Raw genomic sequence first — 22,299 nt, forward strand, 5'->3', positions numbered from 1 at the left:
CAAACAGCCCTTTCACAGGGGTCACCCAGTTCATCACAGTAGCAAAAGGACAGTGATAAAGTAGCAACGAAAATAATTTTATGGGTTGGGGGGGGGTCACCACAACATGAAGAACTGTATTAAAGGTTTGCGCCATTAGGAAGGTTGAGAACCACTGCTCTGGAGGGTCAGTGGGCTTGGGGTTGGGGTTGGGTCACTTTGTGAGCCGGACAGGGAAAGTCTTGTTGAGGGGGTGACCTGTGAGCAGAGACCGGAGTGGTGAGAAGGAAGTTGATGCAGAGAGAGCGGCAAGTGAGAAGGCTCTGGGGCCGGAACAAGTCGGAACTTTCAAGGTCAGGGAGCAGCCAGTGCGGTGGTGATACCAGGTCCCACAGGAAGGGTGGAAAGAGGTGAGGTCTGCAGGGCAGGTAGCAGCCAGATCTCGAGGGACCGTGCTGATCCTGGGAAAGAGACTGGGTTTTCGGGAAAGTCTATGCTGAAGACGAGGAAGAGAGAGTCTCTTACTCTTGTACCTGCCTGGGGAGTGAGGGTGGGAGAAAACAACAAGCAGGAATTGAAATGTGGGACGAAGACCAGAGACTTCTGGGTGCAATGCTGTCCCCTGAAAGGACCTGGCCTAACGATTGATCATTGATCTTTCTGTAAAATGACAGCCAGGAAACCCCCCTCGACAGTTCTCTTGGGTCACCTGGGCCCACCTGGATTGTAATAGGCTTCATGGCACCTGACAATAACAACTCTGTCCTCACCCTTTAAAGCAGTGGTTCTCAACCTTCCTAATGCCCCAACCCTTTAATACAGTTCCTGCAGTTGCGGTGACCCCCAACCATACAATTATTTTCGTTGCTACTGCTTAACTGTCATTTTGCTACTGTTATGCATCAGACGACTCCTGTGAAAGGTTCAACCCCCAAAGGGGTCGCGACCCACAGGTTGAGAAAGCTATTTTAAAGGCTGCCAAATGGTGGTGGCAGGGGGATTTGCTTGACCGGTTTGTGAATTGGGACCGGTGATTGGAACAGGAAGAGAGACTCCCCTCTCCGTGCAGCCTCCCTATCCCAGATGAGACTCAGCCATTAGAGGAGGCACAGAGCCCCTTGGGGTGGGGAGGACTGCACAGTATCTGAAGGGGAAAAGGAAGGGGAGAACACGTGCTCTACTGAAAGGTGGGTGGGTGGGATGTGATGGCGAGGGGCGAGCCTCCTACCTAGGCACCAGGGAGGAGTCGCCTCCACAGTGCCTTGCCACTGCTTGGCTCCTTGGTGTCAAAGGCTTGTCTAGCTTATCTGTGGTCCCAGCCCTGCACCCGGTGGGGGCCTGCTCTTTGCTAGGGCTCCGCTGCTTGCCCAGTGAATGAATGAGTGAAGGGCTATTGCTGAAGGGTAAAAAGAACAGGAAGAAATAAAGATGGAGGGGAAGCACTGGATGTCCCCAGGAGCAATGACAATTACCGGCATCTACCGATCAATACCTTGGCCCGGGCACTTTTCATTTATTAACCCATTTCACCCTCTCAGTAATCATGAGTGGTAGGTACTGTTATTATCCCCATTTTGTTGAAGAGGCAACTGAGGCACAGAGGGTCAAACGCCTCACTCAAGGTCACCCAGCTGGTGAGTGGCTGGAGTCTGATCTTCAAGCCCAAGCCATGAGCTACATCTTGGTTGTGTCCAGGAGAGAAATGAGACCTCAGTTTCTCCCTCTGCAAAACGGCAGGCGTGGGCTTGAGGTCTCTGGGCCTGCATTCTGCTGAGTCACTAGGTACAGGCTGTGGGTGAGCACCCAAGCCCTGAAAGAGGACGCCTTTGATGGCAAGGGTCGGGATGGAAAGCAATGGGTCATTGGGTCTGTTCTGTTCATTACTGTTAAGGGTGCTATGATTCATGGCAACCCACCTGTCACAGAAGAAATGACAGCCCCCCGCCCCATGCTGTCTTCCTATGGAGACCTTTGAGGCCATGGCTCTGGCTCTCATGTTCATCCATCTCATTGAGGGTCTCCTTCATACTCCCAAATATGATGTCTCTTTTCGAGAGACTCATCTTGCCTAATGATAAGTCCGAAACAAGAGAGTGCCTCCACAGGGACTGTAAATGGGCATGCACTGCTGCTTGCTGTGAATTAGGAAGATGAGGAAGGGAGCAAACAGAACCTAGTTTTTCTAGGTCTGGGATGTAAGGACCAGTGCATCCTGAACTAACCCTCCCTCCCCCAGGCCCTTCCAAGGTGTGTGTGTGTGTGTGTGTGTGTGTGTGTGTGTGTACAGCTGAGCCTGGCTCCTTCCAAGCCGGAGGCCAGAGGGCCTTAGCATGACCGTTCCCTGCCCATTTGTTTCTGGATCATTTGGCTTCCAGCTTCAGGCAGGGGCAGGGGCGCCCATCTTGGACTGTTATTTTTCAGGGTTTCACATCATTTCCAGTCCTGAAAGATTCTGCTGAAACCTTGCAGATTAGGCCAAGGTCTACCCACTGGCAAAAAAAAAAAAAATGTTTCCCAGCCTGTGGCATTTCTTCTTAGTTTTAATGCCTTCTATTGTCCACCTGCTTTAACTTTGCATTCATTCATTTGCCTAATCATGTATCTATATAAACAATTTACTGTTGTGATCAAGTTTTGACTTATCTAGACATCTAGACACTGGCCCCCCCCCCTGCCCCCCGGCAAATCTCCTATTATTTCAGAGGGGAACCAGGTACAGGGGCTAGTTCAGCTTTGGGATAGGTGGCCTAGAGGAGCACTAGAACTGATGCTGACAGATATAGGCTAGGCTTAATGCCCTCTCTGGCCTCAACTCAGCTTGTCTCCCTCAAACTGGAAAGGAGGGCTTAGGGAGAAGGGGTTTCTCTTCCTCAAAGCTGTTCCCCTCTGCCACATGGTTGGAAGTGGGGAAGGCAGGCAATAGTCCCCAGGCACTTTTTGTCCTACTGCTTGGTTTTATTTTCTTAATTTGTTTTAATGTTTTTTTATCTGTTCCTCTCCCTCCGTGCCGCAAGGCCATCTTGTTAAAACACACTTAAGATTTTATTTCTTGCACAACGGGCGGAATGAACAACTCCCTGCAAAGTGGATACCAGAGTGGGCGCAACTGCGTTCCTATGGGTCCCACAACTCCAACTTACACACCCCAAAAGAGCCCGTTCTTCAGTGGAGAGGGGGAACTAAACCGACTCTTCAGGTTCTGAACAGGTGAAAAGCCACTCACCCCACCCTCCTCTCTTCTTGTCGCCCACGCCCCCCAACCCCCAACTGCAATCTGTTGAGGGGATTGAAACCTTCTGGAACCGCCAAAGAGAGCAGCTCTCAGATGCTCCTCCGCAGGCCACGTCTCGCCGCGCGCCCCAGCCGCGCTACGCCGGGGCGGTGGGTGGGAAGAACTCGGAAGGGGAAGGTCTGGGGGTGTGAGAGAGGAGCGGAGCCCGGCCCCGCGATCCGGCCCGGGTTTTGCATACCACACACTCGCCCGCCAGGCCGCGGAGAATTCCATAATCACAGCGGGCGAGAGCGGAGACGGGGAGCGAAAAATCCGGGATCCGGCAACTTTGGGCAGCGCATGCGCGCCCGCGGCGCTCCATCCCAAACACACACACATTTTTCCCCTGGACTTGGAAAGTCACCCAAAGCCGCCCCAAGTGCAGGTAAGAGACTCGGCGCTCCCTCCGCCACGGCCCCCCCACGCTTCCTGGCTCCGCGGGCCTCAAGGGGAGCTTCCCCGCCTGCCCCCCCAGCCCCGGTGCTGTCCCCTACCCCGGGGCTGCCGCTTGCAGCAGGGAGCAGGCGAGCGGGCTAGCGAGAGCGAGCGGGCGAGTCAGCCAGCCAGCCTGCGAGCGGCGGCTGCCACCCAACTCCGGCCGTGCGGGAGGCAGGGGGCACGGAGGGCTGGCACCGGGACTTGGGGCTACTCGGCGCCCGCGGTGGCCCGGGGAATGCCCGGCGCGCGGCTCCGGGGGAGGGGAGTGCTCGCTGCTCCTTAGGGTCACTTACTCCAACTGAGGGGGCGGCGGGGTAGGGGAGAAGAGGGGGAGGTGCCAGGCGAGAGTGCAGGACTTTGCAAATAGGGTGGGGGCGCCCCCCGCGCTGGGGACTCGGAGCGGTGGGGGGGCAGGTGCTCCAATACCGGGTAATCACTCCTACCCCCACGCCCCCTCCAGCTGCAGGGGGGTCGTGCGCTCTCCAGGGCGGGGAAGGAGACAGGGTGAGGGGCATTGGGGGTGACTTTGCTAGACTTTGCCCGTGGGAAAGGGTGGGTGGGGAACCCCTCTAGCTGCCCCTGGTTCCCCGATGCTGGAGTGTAGGTGCCGCCGGCAGAGGTAGGCAGGGTTTGCGTAGGCCTGGGGTACCAAGGGGTGCCCCCGGTGGGAAAACGGAGGCAAGAGGTCCCTTGGAGGGGGGGAGCGGCGCCCCTTTTTGCCTCTGTGCTTGGGAAGTTTGTCTCCTGTGCGCTGCTTCGGGCGCGGCAAGTGGCGCTTCTCACTCTCCCCACCCCCAGCCTCCTGGGCGCTGGGCTGGCAACGTTGGGCACTGGGAGCCGGGCATGGGCTCAGCCGCGAAGCGGTCTACTGTAGCCCACTTGGGTCAGGAGGGAAAAGTTTCTGGGAGTTGCCGCGGCTGTTGTGTGCGCTGGGAGAGAAGTTGCTCCCGGGGACGTGGGACCCTGGGCTAGTGGGACCCTGGGCGGTGGGTGGAGCGGTGCGCTCCGGCTCCGGAGGGACCCACCGAGGTGGGAGAGGGCTGGCGGCAACTGTGCCCTCAGGGTGGTTGAGGGTGAGCCTAGGCGCTCAGCAGTTGGGGTGGAGGAGCCCTGACCTCAGGGGCGCAAGGCTGAACTAGGCACCCGGCGAAGGGAAGGGAGACGAGAAAAGCCCGGGGGCGCAGAGGACGCCCAAGAGTAGGTGGCTGGGCCCCCCAGTTACTTAGGAGCGGGCTTGGGGTAAAGGAGCGCGTGGTGGCTGGCGGAGGAGAGGAGGGGAGCGGGGCTCCAGGGGGCGCACGGACATGGGGGCCGGGATAGTAGGGCATTAAAAAGAGCTCTCTGGGGCAAGGGACTGAGTCGTGCGCCCGGGGTGAGCCGGCCGGGCGGAGCGGCGGCCGGTTTATTTTTACTCGGTGGCATGCGTAGAATGTGCAGCTGATGGCCGACGGCCGCCAGGAAGTTTTGCTTTCTGTTCTTTCTCTTTCCGAAGCCAGTAGGGCCGGCAGCGGGAGGGCTGGAGAGCCGGGCAGGGAGAGGGGAGGGGGCGGCCGCCGAGGTGGCCCGGCGAGGGTGAAGCCGGCCGGGGCGAGATGGGGTAGGAGAGGGGGCTGGCCAGGCGGCCGCTGGGCCGCTGTGGAGCTTTGGATACACGTCTGCCCGGGCGTTGGAAGCTCCTTGGCGAGGGGAACAGGTGTACGCGCCGTCAATCACTTCGGGAGGGACACTTTGGGGGCGTACATGCAGATAATTATAATAGATTTCTCTCCAGGGGTGACCGCAGCTTCTTCTTCCTAGTCATCCTCAACCCGGGTCCGGAGTTGGAGGAGGCGTGCGAGGGAAGTAGGGGCCCCTTTTCTCTCCACGCAAGTTCCTTCGGACCCACGCCAGCTCGGGAGCCGGGCCTGGGTGCGGCGAGGACTTCCTTCCAGCCACGCAGGAGGGTGCGGGCGTGTGTGGATGTGGGACTTGCCCACCAGTAAAGCTGAGATTGTGCCCCTCCTCCGAGTCTGGAGCTCCCCCGAGCCCTACTGGATCAAGGGGTCACTGGGGGCGTGGGGGCGCGTCGATGCCCCAGCGGAGCTGAGGGCGCGGCCCTCAGTATGGGGGCGTCCCCCCAATTCTGGTACACTGAAAGCAAGGGCTGCGGCGCGAAGGGGAAGGGGCGGGAGAGTTTCTCTGAGCAAAGTTGGTAAATTTAGGAGGTCACTAAACTGTTACCGGCGCGCGGTTAGAGCGCGCCAAGGGCCGGAAAACAAATCGCTGGTAATATCAGCGCCCCCCGCCCCCCACGAGCCCACTCCCACCGCCTTCAACCTTAAGGTGCGCGCGCGCGCGCACACACGCACTCCGGGACACACTCACACTCACTCACTCAACTCACACTCACACCGCCTTCCGAAAGGGAGCTGTCCTGGCTGAGCCGGAGCAGCTGCGCCGCCGGGTGTGTAGGGGAAGGGGGGTAGTTGGTCCCCGGGGGCTGCGCCCGGGCTGCGCTCCACGTGCCCGGAGGGGGCGCTGGGCAGTTAGGCGCCGGAGCGCCAAGCGCCAGGTTTGCGCCCGGGTGGAGGCCGGGCTGTCGGTCCCCGGCTGGCGTCGCGACCCGCGCCGTCTCCAGCTCCCGGCTCCCTCTCCCGACCCGCAGCCGCTTCCCCACTTCCCCAACTCCAGCTCTTTTCAGTGGCTTGTCCCTGGAGCTCTCCCCGGGACCGTGCGCAAGGCAGCGGGGGGAACTTCTTTCCGGTGGTCACCACCTCTCCGAATCCGGCCATTCGGAGGGAGTGCCCCCCCCCACCTTGTTAGCCACCTTTCAGGCGGTTAAGGAGAGTTTATGGAGAATAGTGTTGAACTTCAGTAATCAGGTTTCCAGCGATCTTATGCCTCCTGTTTAATTTATTAGACTAGTTATTTATTCTGTTGATGATAATCTGTTGCTGGTTTCTATGGAGATGTTAAACTGATCTCTTTCAGAAATCAAACTCCATATGCACTAAAACGTTTAAAGGGGCAGTGCCTTCCTCCCTTTTTCTTTTGTTTTTTTAGACTTTGCACCTTGCCGAGACTTCGTGTCTCTCTCCGAGTCTGGGCGCATTTTATTTCCTTCCTACGAAGGAGAGGAGCCCAGCGAGACTCACGCTTTGTGGCAAGTACAGCTTATTATGACGAGAAGAAAGCGCAGGCTTTGATCCCCAAGTTGCATCATCATTTAAAACATATCATTTCACCACCACCCCTTCCCCCCATCATATAAGAGCAAATTTCTTTCAACATCAAAGAGTCCAGTCTAAAAACACACACACAACTATTGTTTAAAAAAAATAATAATCAGTCAAATGTGAACCTCCCTTTATCTGTTCGCCTTGTGTTTAAGGAATTTTTTGAATAAGAAAAACAAAACTTGTAGCTCAGCTAATTTTTTCATACTTATTAATAGTTTATCTTACCCCCTCCTTTTTCTTTTTTTAAATTTAAATAGAAGTTCAAAGTTAGATTTCTCTGCCTGTGGGGGTTGAGGTATATTTGCCTCTCTTTGAGATCCTGGCCATCTGTTTTTGGAAAATTAGCCTCTGGGAAAAGAGGGGAAGGAGTTTTTAACTCAAACTGAATGGACTGCTTAAAAAAATTTTCAGGTGGGGGGGAGAGATAGTCACCCAAATATTTTAATGTCCTTATTTCTCTGTTGTTTGGAAGGTAGGCATCTTTGAGGTATGAGAGTCAATCAACTTTTCCTCCTCTTCTCAGGGATTTTTCTGTTGACTTCTGACTTTGAAGGGGTGGGTACAGTGAATTAAGAAAGTTACAGGAGAAAAAAAATTATCTTGTTTTCTGACACTCTGAAAAATTGCGAACCTACCCTGAACTCAGATATTTATCATGCTGACAGATAGGATACAAAGCGATTGCATTTCCTAATGATCCTTGGGGACTAAGTTGTAGGTAAAACCATTTAATGCATTTTTAATATCAAAGTAAGGCCCAGCTTCCATTTTCTGGGGGTGGGGGAGTTGGATGTCTCTATAAAGCTGGTGCTGTCTGAGCATATTGGGTTTTTTTTTTCTTTTTCAACAGAACCTCCTGCCCCCACCCCCTGCTTTCTCATTTCCATTGACTTTGGAGAGGGGTGAGCCACACACTGGGCATTTGACCGTCATAAATAAATTTATACTTGGCCAGAAGGCCTAATGCTATAAAAAAAAATCAGACTTAAAAACAAACAAATTCAGACTCCACCCCTGCTATAGGAAATAAAACGGAGGCAATACTTGACTCACCCCCCTTCCCCCAGCCTTCTTTTCCTTCTCCTGTGCTTGTTTTTTTTCTGTTTGTTTATGTTTGTTTTTTTTTTGGAAAGGGGTGGAGTGGTGGTTGCTCCCCATCTCAGAAAAGAGAGTAGACATTCCTGGCCCCCCCTGCTATATTCCCATATTTGTTTGATTTGGATGGTAAGAAGAACCGAGGCTGACATGAAAAAAAAAGAGCGCTGTGGCTTTAAACTCAGGAGTTTGCATATTCTCCTTGTATCTTTCCCCTTTGCTAATTATTGTGTTGTTTTCAGAGCAAATATGTCATATCCATGGCGACCGGGCAGGTTTATTGTCTTTCTGAAGCAATAGCTCACATAAGTAATTAATGACTTTCTTTTTTTTCCTCTGGCTTAGGTTAAACAGATCATTCAAGGAAAGTCATCGCTCGCTCTCTCTCTCTCTCTCTCTCTCTCTCTCCTTCTTGCTCTCTCTTTTTTAGCACGGTGACATAAGAACATGAGTTAGAACAAGAAAATACTTTAACCAAGAAGTCAAAAGCTTATTTCCCCCCATTTCTTTTAAAAGCTGAAGTGTCAGCTTGCAGACAGAGGAGGCTGTCAGTCTGAAGCCGTGTGTGCTGGGGGTCCACGGCTGCACTGGAAACCCATCTGAAGGTTGTGTAGGCTGAAGACAGGGGAGGTATTGGCATGGGGGGAGTAGCCGGGAGGAATTTGCTTTTGAGGTGTGTGTGTGGGGGGGAGCACTCCAAAATGAGGATTTCTTCTGTATTTAGAAGAATTTAATTAAATTGTTTCCAGGGAAGAATTAATGAGTTGGTAGTAATATGCCCCCCCACCCCCACCCCTTCTTGTTCCCCGTCTAGTTCATTGGCAAGCCAAAGTTTTTCTTTTTCCTAGACCTTATGTATCTGCTTTCTCCAGCCTGGGTCAGAAGTGCTTTTTCTGGGAAAAGTCACTTTTGGAATCTCCTCTGGTTTCATAGGTCCTGGATTATAGTGGAGTTGTGGGGTGGGGGTAAGGGGTGTTCCCTTAGACCTTGAAGCTGCTTTCTGCTTCTCAGGAATCAGCAGTAGTAATGATTGACCAAGACATGGATTTTTAATTTTTCTTTTAGTGTTTACATTGTTTTTGTGTGTGTAGGGGATGGGGGTGGGGGGGTGGCCGGTGCTGTTCGTTTTGAAGCGGAGGAAATGTCTACAGTACCTAATGGCATTGGGGAAGACAGAAGCAATCTTTTTATCCTAAAAAAAAAAATCACCTTTCACATACCACCCTTTCAAACAGACCTTTGCTTAGAAGACGTCATATGATATCACCCCTTAACTTTAGAAATGTACTAGATGTCCAACTGATGTTTTCCGGAAGGCTTGCCCCAGCCTCCCTGTCCCCACCTCAGACATTGCCTTAATTAAGGACATTTGTCCTCTGCCCTACACCCACCTCCCCTGGCAAATTTTACGTACAGCTAGAGTTGGTGTGTGCCCTTCACAAAGGAGAGCAATAGTAAAGAACGCATGTATGTTGCACTCACACACGTTTACAGGGGAGACTTCCCACCTCTCTCTGAACCAAGTTCAAAAAAAGAAAAAGCAAAGAAAGGCTGAGAGGCAACAGAAGGAATCCTGAAGCTTTGGGGCGCTGAAAATAAAAATCCAGCAGAAGAGGGATTTGTTTGGTGTCTGGTTTCTGAAGAGGAGAGAAGGCCAAGTGAGTCGGACGCAGAGAATCCAGCGGAGCTGTAATTGAGCCCGTAACCTCCTGATGTCTGTGTCAGAAACCCAGAGGAGAGCAGAGCTAACCGAAGGGAAGAAAACTAGCTTGTCAGGAGGGAGCTCGGCAGGGAGATGCGCAGAGCGAGAGAGAGAGAGATGGATTTAATTTATAGACATTTAAAAACCCGTAATTTCATTAGGATCTGTTCCATCTGAAGGGCAGCCCGGCAGACCGATAAGGCCGGTCCCTCTGCCCAGGGTGAGTGGCGGCGTGGTGGGCGCACACTTGACCGTCTTGTCAGGATCCAGGGCTTGTGTTGTCTCTGCCCACTTGGCGCTGCCATGATTATGTTCAAAGAACAGGGGGAACATCCCAAATGGGCAAAAGTTAGACGCAGCTCCAGGCTACCTTGCAATTCCCCTCTGGACACCACGGGCGTTCCAGGAGCCGGCCGGCTGCCTCTGCCTGGGTGGTGGCATCTGTGTCCTCTCTGTTGCCCAGCTGGCCTGGGGGGGGGGGCACCTGTATCCCTGCCCCCTTCAAGTTCACCAAGTTAACTCGGTATGGTGTGGAAGCCACAGCATGGCTGGGGGGGGTGGGGGGCGTAGCCAAAGACTGTCGTAAATTCTGCCAAGATTAATCAACCGTTTTAAGAGCTCACGTTAAGGAGGGTTTGCAGGCAAGCTGGGTCCCTCTCCTGCCCCCTTGCTCAAAATCCAGCCGAGTGAGGGGTGGCCTGGACAGTGACAAGGGAAGGGTTTTCTTCTTTTTGAATCCGAATAATTGAGAATAACTAGGGGCGGGAGGATGAGAGATGGACTTAGTGCATATAAATCCTCAAGTGCCCTTGTTCCCCATTGTGGGAATCCCCCCACCCCCCCTGGTCTGGATTTGTCCTATGTGTCTTTGACAGAAAAGGCAGGCAGGGAAAGAGAGCACAGGGTGGGGGGAGAGGAGGCTGGTGAAGGGGGTGGGGGGAAGAGAGAGAGACGGAGGGGCAGGGGTGTGTAGCTCCTTCGGAACTCATTATCATTCTTAATAAGTCTTAAGGAATAAAGAAGAGCATTGAGTGTAAATGCTGGTAATCCTAACGCTTCTCAAGGTGAGAGGAGGCTTGAGGACACGGAAAAGAGCATGCAGGGGGAGGGGCGGCGTGGGGGTGGGGGCCCTGAGAGGGTGGCAGCCCCGGGGCCTGAGGGGCTGCAAGGAGGCTCCATGGGGTCCCAGAAGGGTCCCGGGCTGGACAGATCATCCAAGTTGGCCCTGGGGTCCCCAGGACTGAGTGGCTTTGTGGAGGCAAGGGCAGAGGGAAACACCAGGCCCTGGTGTCAGCCCTGGCAGGGGAGAGCTGGGGGGGCTAGGCCCTGGGGACCACTCCTCCTCCTGGGTGCCATCTCCAGGGGCACTTCCACCTCTGTCCTCTGGCCCCAGTGTCCTGGGGAAGGCCTAGAAGGGCTGGCCTTGCCCAGGCCCGTCCCTGCCGTGCTGAGAAGCAGGAGGGAGGACGCTGCAGCCGGAGCTCAGCTCCGGACACTAGGTGGCTTCTAGGATCTGGGAGGTTCTGTAAAGCAGCGGCTGCTGGCAGCCTCTCTTCTCCCGAGGTGGGCTTCGCTAGCTGCGATGCTCCTCTGCCAGTCTGCGGGCAGCCCTGGCTGCGGAGAAGGGCGAGTGGGCACTGGCCCAGGGGCATGGCACCGATCCCAGCCACGGCACTTCCAGTGACCAACTTCCAGGGAATCAGGAGGAAACCGGGGTCGCTCCCTGAGGGTGAGGAGGCGGCATCAGGGACACAGCAAGAGGTCTGGACTTGTGTCCTCTGTCCTTGGCCACCTGGACCTAAGGCACAGGCTTCCTGTGCTCTGGATCCTTCCTCAGCCCCCCTTTGAGAATGCTTTTGATAGAAAAATCTCACGTGCACAAATTCGGCTTAGAGTTTAAGGGGTTTCATGGACCTTGTAAGCAAGCCTAAAGATCCTCTGGGGTCGCTGGTTCTAGTGGGCTTCTCTCCAGTTCTCCAGGATGGAGAGGGAAGGAGGCGGGAGACCACCCTCCCAGGAGACAGATCATTCCCAGGTGCCACTCCCATTCCCATGTCCCTCAGACTGTCATCTTGCGGGTCCCCCATAGCCTGATGAGAGGATGACACTCAAGTTATCCCTGAGGGCACTGCCCTCATCACAACCATCAGCAGGGCCCTGGGGGTGGGGGTGGGGGTCTTCTCAAGGGTCCCCAGGGTGTTTGAGTGAGAGTCTTAGGCAGGGTCAAGTCTGAACCATGCAAGGTAAGGGGTGGGCAAGGGGAGTGACACCATTCAATATTGACTTGCCATCGTCTTTTTTGTACGACGTTTTTTGGGAAAGAAACTTCTGGGGAGCATGCAAGGGTGTGTGTGGGTGTTGGAGGTGCAGGCTGGTGACGAAGCTGGTGCAGAGCCCCGGGGAGAGCAGCACAGGTTAATGGCAGGATGGCTTCTGCTCTTTAAAAGCAGTAATGACCAAATTGCATGGCCGGCGTGTGCGTTGCTGACGAGATTTACTGAAAGGAAGCTGTACGGGCCTCTCTCCTGCTGGTCTCGGGGTGGGTGAGTGTGTGTGTGTCAAGCCCGTGCGCGCGTGGCTGTGTGTGTAAATGAGAAGAAGGCATAGGAGTGTGTGTGTGTGTGTGTGTGTGTAAATGAGAAGAAGGGGTGGGGAGTGAGCACTGCTAGGCTGGCACCCTTCCCCAGCACTAATTGCTGGCAGATACCCACGGGGGCTGTGCCAGCGTCTCCAACTCTACCCGCCCCCCTGGCTCCCGGGGAGCTCAGCTGTACAGCTTGCTGCGTGAGGGCCATTTCCGGGCCCCCTCATCCCAGTGGCTCCTTGGGGATTCTTGGGGAAAGCGAATCCTTGGGAGGACGGTGGACTAAGCCCCAGCATCTCTGGCTGGGAATGGGGGGACAGGCGGTGACAGGGTGAGACGTGGGTGGTCCAGAGCTCAGCAGTGGTCTGCTCAGATGTGCCTGCAGGGTCTTTAGGGGTGTGGCCCGGTGGGCTTGCCCTCCGGGAGAGCTCTTGTTCTAGTCCTGGCTCTGCAGTGGGCAACTGTATGACCTGGGCCAAGTCATTTGATCCCCCGAGCCTCGGTCTCCTCCCTTGTCCAATGGCCTCTGGTCCTACGGATGTCTCAGGATTGGGCTCAGAGCTGTGAAGGTCCTCTGAATATAATTAAGTGTAATGAAGAATTCATCATGGTCACCACTTTGTCAAATGCTTGATCTCTGCAATGTCAGACGAGCCGGTTTGTATGTAGTACGGGATCCATCTCACAGGGGACCCCTGTGAATTCCCGGCGTGCGGGCTGGGATTGCATTTTGTATTAGGCTGTGGGCTGGTCTTCTTATTGCAAGCTTGGAGCTGAGTTGGGGGACCCCGCAGCAGGGCACTGGAGGTGCCTCTGGAGCCCACTGGCCATATACACGCATGTGGAGCCAGCTGGCGGGGACGAGAGCCTCGGGGCCGCCCAGCAGCCACGGGATAAGATGGTGCCTTGGTTTTCTGATCTCTACAATGGGAATCCTAGTGCCTGCCTCGTGGGGTTGAGGTGAGGTTTACATGATCTCAGACATGCAGGGGAAATGCTTCAGACAGCCCTCGCCCCTCCTGCTGGTGAGAAGACACACGTCCTTAAATTTAGGGGCTGCTGTGGGGGAATAGAGCGTGGTGCTCACCCTTTCCAGACCTCAGAGCAGATGCAAGTCTGGGATTTGTGTTTCACCTCTCTAGGCTGGCTTGGGGTCCTCCGTATTTGGGGTGATGAGCCATCCAGACTGTTGTCATTTGGAGTCAGCCTCACTATGGGGAAGGGCCACTCACCAATGGAGTCTGTGGCCAGACTGGACTTCCAGAACATCCCGGGAACTGTTTGGGACAAACAGCCAGCGATGGGGGTGGGGCAGGCCCTGGGAACCTGCCGAAGGAGCCAGTGCCCTCCGGCTTCGCTCTGAGTGTCAGTGCGCCACCGAGGCCACAGGGGGCCTGTGTTGGTGAGGGCCTCTTTGTGACGGGACAGTGTACCTGCAGAGGGTGGTGGTGGTGGTTGGGTGTCCTAGGTGCGATTCTGACTCCCGGTGAGCCTGCGTGACAGCAGCCCTGGCCCCTAGGGTTCCCAAGGCTGCAAGATGGAAAGAAGCAATCCCTAGAGATCCGCTGGTGGGCTTGGCCTGCCCACCTTTCAGTCAGTGCCCGTGAGCTCACCTGTTGTGCCGCCAGGGCTCCCGGGCACAGGCTGGGTCAGAGCATAGGATTTGGAGTCAGGCTGAGCCGAATGGACATCTCCCACTCGGACTCGTAAATGGCCCGCGCCCTCTGTTTCCGCATCTGCGAAGCACATCGCAGGCGAGGACAGCCATCGAGGTCGCATTTACGGAGCTTCGGCCCTGTGCCTCATTTCATGCCACGTGGTGGGGGCTGCAGGATGAGGCCGAAGATCCTTCGCAGGTAAGCTGCAGACCGAACCTGAGTTGTTGGGCCCTCAGCTGGCTTCGAAGCCCATGGCATGGCAGAGGCTGGGCCGAAGGGCCCACCCAGCAGGGTTGAATGTGACCATGGTCTTTCTGACCTTTTCAGTGGGCTGATTCAAGGTTTCCCACCTGCCCTTGGGTACCCTTGCCCAGGGCCTTCTCCAGGTGCTGGGGGTGGGAGGGAAGGGTCAGCAGGGAGAGGCAGGGGTGACACAGGAGACAAGGGCAGCGGGGGCTGTGGAGCAGGGGACACTGGAGGGGCGAGGGGCACTTATGGAAGATGAGGTGTATGCAGCTCCATCAGCTCTCCCATTTCACTGCGCCATGCCCAATCGCCCGGGATTTTGTTTCACTGTCTGCAGCCTGGGAGCAGGTTAATTTCCATGACGAACTCCAGGCCACGTGCTTAGCGGGTTTATCTAATTAAGCCGATGCTTTTTTTCTAAGAAAGAAAGGATGGAAGGGAGGGAGCGATGGAAGGAAAGAAACCAGTAAGGAGAGAAAGAAAGAAAGAGAAGACAGCATGGAGCGAGGGGAGGAGGAGAGAGGGCAGGTGGACCAGCTGGAGGTAGATCTGGGGTTTTTGAAGGGCCCAACGGGGAGAGGCTTGGCATCTGAGGTGGGGCTTCCCTAGGGGACTGTGCTTCGGTCTTCTGACCCTTTAGCTTATTTCCAAAATAGCTCTTGGATTGAGAAGGAAAGGATTCTGGAAGGTTCTGGATCTCCGCTGTCTGATAGGGAAGCCACGAGCTCATGAGGAACCCGTCCATAGACCAGGGAAACTCAGGAAAGGTGTGTGTCAGGGTGGTGTCTTCTCGCCCTACGCGTGCAGTCTGTACACTGAGAACGTAATTTGAGCTCTGGACCGCCTGAAGAGGAGCGTGGCATCAGGATCGGAGGAAGGCTTGTGAGCAACCCGGGACACGCAGGTGACAAACCCTTGCTTGCGGAAAGTGAAGAGGGCTCGTCGCCCTCCGTAAGGAGGACCCAAAAGAACAGCATTCCCAAGGGATTACACCCCAGTGTAAACGGAACGCACCTGGACCAGGAAGCACATCGTGATCAATGGAGACAGGTCCACTCTCAGTGTGCAGGGAAGAGCAGGCAAGGAGTCAAAGGACACCTCTACCTGGGCGGATCTGCTGCCCAAGACCCCCTTATAAAGTGACGTCACTCTGGGGACTCAGGTGCCCCTGCCCCAAACCATGGCAGTTTCAGCGTGCAAAAGCGGAACATGCGTAAGGAAGACAGGGGAGCTGATGGGTTTGCACGGCGGTGCTGGCCAAGAACCTGGCCTGCCGGAGAGGGGGCAAATCGATCCTGCAGTCAGGAGACTCCTTCCCAGCGGGGAGGGCAAGACATCACCACGCGTTATCCAGAGGGCCCAGTCCCTAGAGGAAGACGTCACACTTGGTAGAGGGTCATCCGAAAAGAGGAAGGCCCTCCAGGAGATGGACTGGCATGGTGGCTGCCGGCAGGGGCGCACACACAGTAACAAGTGTGAGGTCGGCGTCGGGTCTTGAGCTAGCTTACCTGCAGGGCCCCCATGGGGTGGAACCTACCCAGGGGCACTGAACAACCACCACTCATGCAGTCACTGCAAATGCAGCAGAACTAGCCATCTCTCCAGGGCTCCTGGGAAAGGGCAGCTACAGAGCATGCTCCTTGCAGAAAGCTCACTCGGATGAGTGGGGGAAACGGGGCTGCGTAGGGCTATGCCCTGATGCTAGCAAGGGCTTCCTGCCTGGGACGCAGCCCTTTGTGGTCCTCTCTCCCAGGGTGGGTGACGTGGTGAGTCTGGAGTTCCCCAGGAGATGCGTCATTAGTTACCAAGGGCTGCTGTCACACATCGCTACGAACTGGGTGGCTTCAAACAGGCAGACATTTATTTTCTCTCGCTCCCATTGCCTCTGTCCTGGCTTCTGGGGACTGGGGACAATTCTCGGCGCTCATTGGCGTGTGGCAGCAAAACTCCAATCGCGGCCTCCATCTTCACCTGGGGTTCTCCTCAGTGTCGGGGCTCCAAGTCTCTGTGTCTGGGCGCCTTCACGTTAGACTCCTTCTGAAGGACATCAGTCATTGGCTCTAGGGCCCAACCTATTCCATTGTGACCTCATCTTAATGTAACCAATTAGATCACCAAGAGTCAACTTCCAAATAAAGTCACATTCTGAGGTTCCAGGTAGACTTGAATTTCCAGGGGACACTCGCCCATGCCCCAGCGTAGCTCTTCTTAGGGTCTTTGTGGCCTCGGGCCAGGGCTTGACCTTCTTGACTGGGCTTTCTCGGCCGTGGAATTGAAGAACAGTCCACGGAACCTGCCTCGTCGGCTTTTTGCGGTCCTTCACAGGGGTGATGTGTGTGAGGACTTTGTACTGAGTGCCAGGCACAGGGCGAACACTTGAAGAAATTGGGACCACCATTATTATAGCAATTATTTTAATGGTTGTTATTATTTTCACAATAATTATTCGGGCGCGTCTGCTGTTGCCAAGTTCTTAGGGCACCCCCCACCCCAAATGCTGACGGATCAACATTTTCCAGAAGGGTTCTCAATGAGTTCCCAGACTGCTGTCTTCTGGGAACCTGCTTTGTCTTCCTCCTCTCTCCATCCTGCCTTGCTTTGGGGGAAGGAGGACTTGGACCCACCCCAGAAGGCCTTTCTACTTTTGACTTCGAGCTGCTGCCCCTCCTCATGCCGGTAACACAAGGGTAAGTGCACCCCTGTGGGTGCACTTACACACCCACCCGGGCTCTTCCACTGGCCAAACCCCACCTAAAAGACAATCCATGGTGAAAGCAGAGAGCCGAGCGGCTGGGGCCGGGCAGGTCTGGCGGGGCTGTTTGGGGGTGGGGCTGGTGGCCTCCGTGTGTGTGTATTCCGGACATTGCCCAGTGCCCTGTGTGCTAATGCGGAGCTGAAAAGTCCCCTGCATTGTGCAGGCTCCTTTCTCCGTGAAAAGGCAATTGAGTCAGTGAGGGGTTCCGAATGGATTGGAGCTGACAGTAAATGAGGATTTGGCAGAGGGCAGAAAACAAAGCTAACCACCCCTCCACACACACACACACACACACACACACACACACACACACAACAGAGCTAGCCACGCACACACACACCCCTCCCACAAACTCCCAACTCTATTTGGTGTCTAGAGGGATTTTGAGAAGCATTATGTTTTCGCTCGGTGTCTCCAACACTACCAGCAGGAGGCCTGACCAGCCTGACCCTCTCCCCCTGCACCCCCTCCCCCAGTCCCCCCTCACACCTGCCGCCTCAATGGCTCCACCAGTGATCCCGAACAAGTTAAGGGCTGAATCAACTCTCGTCCCAGCTGTACTGTGGGCAGTTCCTGAATGGGGCAATGTGCCGCACTCAGCAGGATTGGAGACTGTCTGCCCCGGTGACCCACCCGGCCCCGCCCTGCTGGGCTTTGCCCAAATTTCACGGGATCTGCTGCTGGGTCCCGGGACCTCCTCCTAGGCATGGGGGAGCGGTGGTTCAAGCTGCAGAGACCTTGCCTGGTGCCCTACTATGTCCGCTTCCGATCAGAGACCCATTTCAATTTTCAAAGGCAGGGGTGCGCTGTCATTTTTTGCAAAAGAAAGAAGAAAAATTTGTACTTTTAAGGATTCATAATTCCCCTCTGCACCACATCCACAGCAGTAAATCCACCACCAGATATTGACACGCAGCGGCTGCTCATTCCTGGCCCGTGTTTCCGACCAATGGCTGCCAAGCTGATGCTGGCTTCTGGCGACCCTTGAGCTTTACAGGGTTTCAAGGCCATGACCTTGTGGAAACAGATTGCCAGGCCTTGCTTCCAGGGTGTTCTGGGTGGGTTTGAGTGAATATCCCAGAACTTAACCATGTGCACTCCTAAGACCACCCCTATTTGAACAGTATGGACTGGGCCAGGAAGGGAAATAGAGTCATCTTACAGATGACTGTCCGAGTCACTCTGTATTTATAAGGTGGCATCTTTGTAGCCTGACCGTCAATCCCTCTTGGATGATTGGGTGTAAAACAAAGAGCAATCAGGGCAGGATGATCGCCTGCTCCTTAAGGTGCTTGTGCCACCCCCCAACCCCCCACCCCGTCTTGGTCCCCCACTTCTACCCTACCCTGGTGTCTAGGGCTGCCTCACGGGGGCCCTTTCTGTAAAAGGCTTGGCCTCCGTGAAGAGCTCGCAGATCATGGTTAGGTGCCCAGTCAAACCCCTGGCCTCTCATTTATTAGCCCTGTGACCTGGGGAGGAGCCCTGGTGGCACAGTGGTTACGAGGTGAACTGCTCACCTCAGGGTCAGCAGTTCTAAATCACCAGCCGCTCCGTGGGAGAAGGACGAGGCTTTCTACTCTACTCGAGGGCTACAGTCTCAGAAATCCACAGGGGCAGCTCTGCCCTACCCTCTAGGCTCGCTATGAGTCCGCATTGACAAAGATAACCTTGGGCACATCACTGACCCTTCTGAGCCTCGTTTTCTCATTTGCCCAAAAGATCACGTGGGGGTTGCTGTGAGGATCCAAGGGACTCGCGCCAGTGTGGCACTTCGCACAAGATTTGATCGTGGTAACAAAACCCAAACCAAGGCCGTTGCGTAGATGAGCCTCGTCTTTCTCCTGTGGATCAGCTGGTGGGTTTGAACCCTCAACCTTCTGGTCGGCAGCCCAACACATACCCCACAGCACCACTGTAGGTAGCCAAGGGTGCCTATTATAACTACAGGTACCCCCCACTATCTGAAAGTAGAACCATTCCTACCGGGGGTTTCTATGCGTCAGCATCTGAGCTGCCAACAACAACCCATCCGACCTAACTCCCCACGCACGTACAGTGTCCCCAGTCCCGCGTGATGGTGGCTAATGCTGCGATGCTGAGCACCATTCCCGGTGAAGGAGCCCCCTCACTGCGCTGGGTGCACGCTGATGCGCCCACGGTGCCCAGCTGAACCATACTTTTGTTTTTCACCTTCCTTTCCTTCCTAAAAGCAAAACTCCTCTCCCGCTTTCTTTCTGCCCAGTGAAATCAGGTACTAACGAAGGCCTTTCATAAAAGCAAGGCGGTGTAAAGTGAACTTTGATAACGCGGGGATGCCTGAGCGATTCCTTCCGTTAGTCCTTCCTGGTCATCTGTCAGAGGAAGGCACAGGGCCGAGGCCAGCTCCCTGTGTCCAAGCACCAGGACCCCGGGCTGAACCAGAGCCCCGGCCCGGAGGAGCAGCCACCTTGGGAGTGGGAGAAAGATTTGGATCCCCAGGCGACAGCTCCTGAGCTGCCCGGGACTGCCTGACCTAGGGAGCAGTGGACGCCCCGGCACGGCCGCCATCTTGGTTCTCCTTTGCCTTCCTGGCAGACGGAGTGTGGCCCTTGCCCTCCCCAAGGCGCAGGTGGCCTTTGCTGCCTGGCACCTGTTCCTGGAGGGTGGCTGCCAGGGAGGTGCACACCAGGGATTGCTCTGCGTGTCCTACAAGTCGCGGCACCAGGCCCACCTGCTCCGTGGGGAGGCTGGCCTGGGCACTGGTGGAGGAGGAGGCCAGGACAGAGGAAGGGCTTATTCTCTTACTCAGGACCCCCTCCTCAACTCCCAGGTGAGTCAGAACGAGCGGGGGGCCTGAAGTCTGTGGGCTGGGGTCTTGCAGGGGGTGGGGGGAGTGAGAAGCTGTGGGAGAACCCAGAGAGGGTGCAGATAAGGGGTCTTGTCTTTGTTCCCAAGGGGCAGGCAGCGAGGGGAGTCTATTTTATGTGCTTATTTTGTAAAAAGGGAAAAAGCAACAGCTATGTCAGGTGCTGTGCTGTGTGGCTTTGTGTGGATTGAGGGACACAAGGCTGGGAGGTAGTGGTTTTAATCCTGTGGTGCCCTTCAGGAAACATGCCCAGAGAGGTTAAGTAACTTATCTGCACTCACACAGCGAGTTAAAGGAGACCTGGGTCGATACGAACTGATAGGAATCGATAGGTCTTCCTCCAAGGCACTGGGGTGGGGGTTGGGGGGGGCTCCTATTTTTAAGCTGTTTTTGAAAATAGATAAAAGGAAACAAATTTCCCCTAGAATTTCGCCATTCGGTACTTATCATATTTCCGCCGCCCGCTCTCGGGGCTCTACACACGTCTGTATAGGATACATATTTCTTCCGACTTGTAATCGTGAGAGAACACCATTTTCGAGGGGGGAACCTGGACGGGGTGGGAGGGTCTCCTGGGCTGGGACCGCTGGGGAGCCCTGATTTTGGCCCAGTGCCAGAGTCTTTCTGGTAAGGAGGCCCCTGAAGTTGCCACGGAGAACCCAAACTTGGTGAGGAGAGAGGCAGCCGGGACTCCTGTGTCCACTCCTGGGCCGGATTGGCTCAGCTAAGTGGCAGACTTCTCCTTTTAACTCACTTCCTTCTTGGCTTTTGACAAATGGGCATATTTGTCCCATTTTCCCGAATGACCTCGTCTCCTTGGGGTAATGAGAAAATGAAAGTCTTTGCTAAGTGCTTTGAGATATTCCGATAGAAAAAGCGAGCGCCTCTTGCTGCCGGGCACTTTAGAAAGAGGAAGTGCGGCTGTGGGGGGTGAAGGTCAGTGTGTGCCGATGAAGGCCACGGCTGGAGCCCACGTCTCTCTGGGCACCGGGGCACAGGATGGGCCGGGTTTGGGTGAAGCCTCTGCCCGTCCTCCAGGCCCAGCCCCGCCACCCCCTGCCAAGGTGATCCAAGCACTTGGCCAAATCCCCAGACCCGGTTTGAGTCACATGGATAAATGATTCCATTTGAGAAGGCCCCCCCACCCCCGGCCCCTCTCCCCATCTCGCCCTAGAAGAACCCGGTGAATAAAGACCGTGTGGCTTAGACGCCCAGAGATCCCTGGGATGATTTCGAAAGATGGACCGATGTTTATTATAGGAGCAAGGGCAACAACAGCCACAAAAGAGGCGCCGGCCGAATGTCGCGGGTGAATGCCACACTGGAAACAATCTAACAACACACATGCTTGTGACCAAAGCTGGAAAGGCACTCTTCCCGAATGAAAATTACAGTGTTCGGGTGGCGGGGCAACGGTGATTTGTTTTTTATTTCACAACATTTTACTTAAATCCGCCCCCCCACACCCCCCGCCCGTGATTAAAAACCAACAAAACGAGCGAGCCCGCCCAGTGCGGGGCCCTGGCGAGGCGCGGGGGGCAGGGCAGCGCCAGGTGAGAGGGTGCCTGCACCCACGGCCCCCGCAGGGTGCTGAGCTCACCGCCTGTGCCAGCCACTGAGGCCTATGAGAACTCCCGGAGCCGAGGTGGATCGGTGACTCACGTTCCTGCCGTGCTGCCCAACAATAGCTTTTGTCCTTTGCCCAAACCCTGGGCCGGTGTGTTTAAAAAAAAAATTTATAAAATTCTGAGATAGCCTGTACTTTCTTGACCAGCCGGTGCCAGCTCTGGGCGCTCTATTTATTCAAGGTGGGGAGGCAGGGGAGGCGGGGCGGGGGTGGGCAGAGAAGGAAAAGGAAACAAGGTAGAACTCGGACAAGGCCCAAGCAACGTTTGCACGTCCACGACAGACTTGCTTTTGTTTCCCCGTGCGGGGAGAGAAAAAAACGCAGAGAAGCCGTTTGAAGCAACTGCGAGGCCTTCCGTGTTGTGTTGGGATTGCTCCTGTTGCTTCTTGAGTAGGGCGTTTGCCTTTGATTTCTGGGGAACCTCCAAGCTACCTGAGGACCTCCACCTCCGGGCCAGAATGTGGTGGGGGAGTGGAGGGGCCCAGGCAAGCAAGGTGGGAGCCAGCCCCGTGACTGGGAGCAAGGACAGTCAGCTTGACGTTGGTGAAGGCACACGTGTCCGTCCGTCCGTGGCTGCTCTGGCCCAACAGCACACCGCCTTTCAGGTTGGGCTTCAGCAAGAGTCTTGCCCACTGGTGTCCTCGAAGTTGCTCTCCGCTAGTGTGTGTGTGTGTGTGTGTGTGTGTGTGTGTGTGTGTGTGTGTGTGTTGTTTGTTTTCTTTGGGTTCTAATAGTCAGGCAGGCTGAGTAAACTTTATCTAGTCCCCTGTCTTCCCAGCATGTCCTGGAAGACCATTTTACCAATAAGACTCAGGAAGACTTGGGAGAGGAAAGGAAGGGTGTGTGTGTGTGTGTGTGTGTGTGTGTGTGTGTGTGTGTGT

The 22,299-nt window shown here is 55.3% G+C and overlaps 1 protein-coding gene across 1 annotated transcript in view; it reads left to right on the forward strand.

The window, feature by feature from the left end:
• Positions 1–3,577: 3,577 nt before the first annotated feature.
• Positions 3,578–22,299, forward strand: part of CASZ1 (castor zinc finger 1) — a 147,274-nt gene continuing 128,552 nt past the window's right edge. The window contains exon 1 of the mRNA XM_045299003.1: positions 3,578–3,635. The gene's annotated coding sequence lies outside the window, so the exon portion shown is untranslated. The remainder of the gene's footprint in view (positions 3,636–22,299) is intronic.

The sequence above is a fragment of the Echinops telfairi genome, unplaced genomic scaffold (genome assembly GCF_000313985.2).
Source record: "Echinops telfairi isolate 266 unplaced genomic scaffold, ASM31398v2 ScPeMD7_7457;HRSCAF=8495, whole genome shotgun sequence".
Lineage (NCBI taxonomy): Eukaryota > Metazoa > Chordata > Mammalia > Afrosoricida > Tenrecidae > Echinops > Echinops telfairi.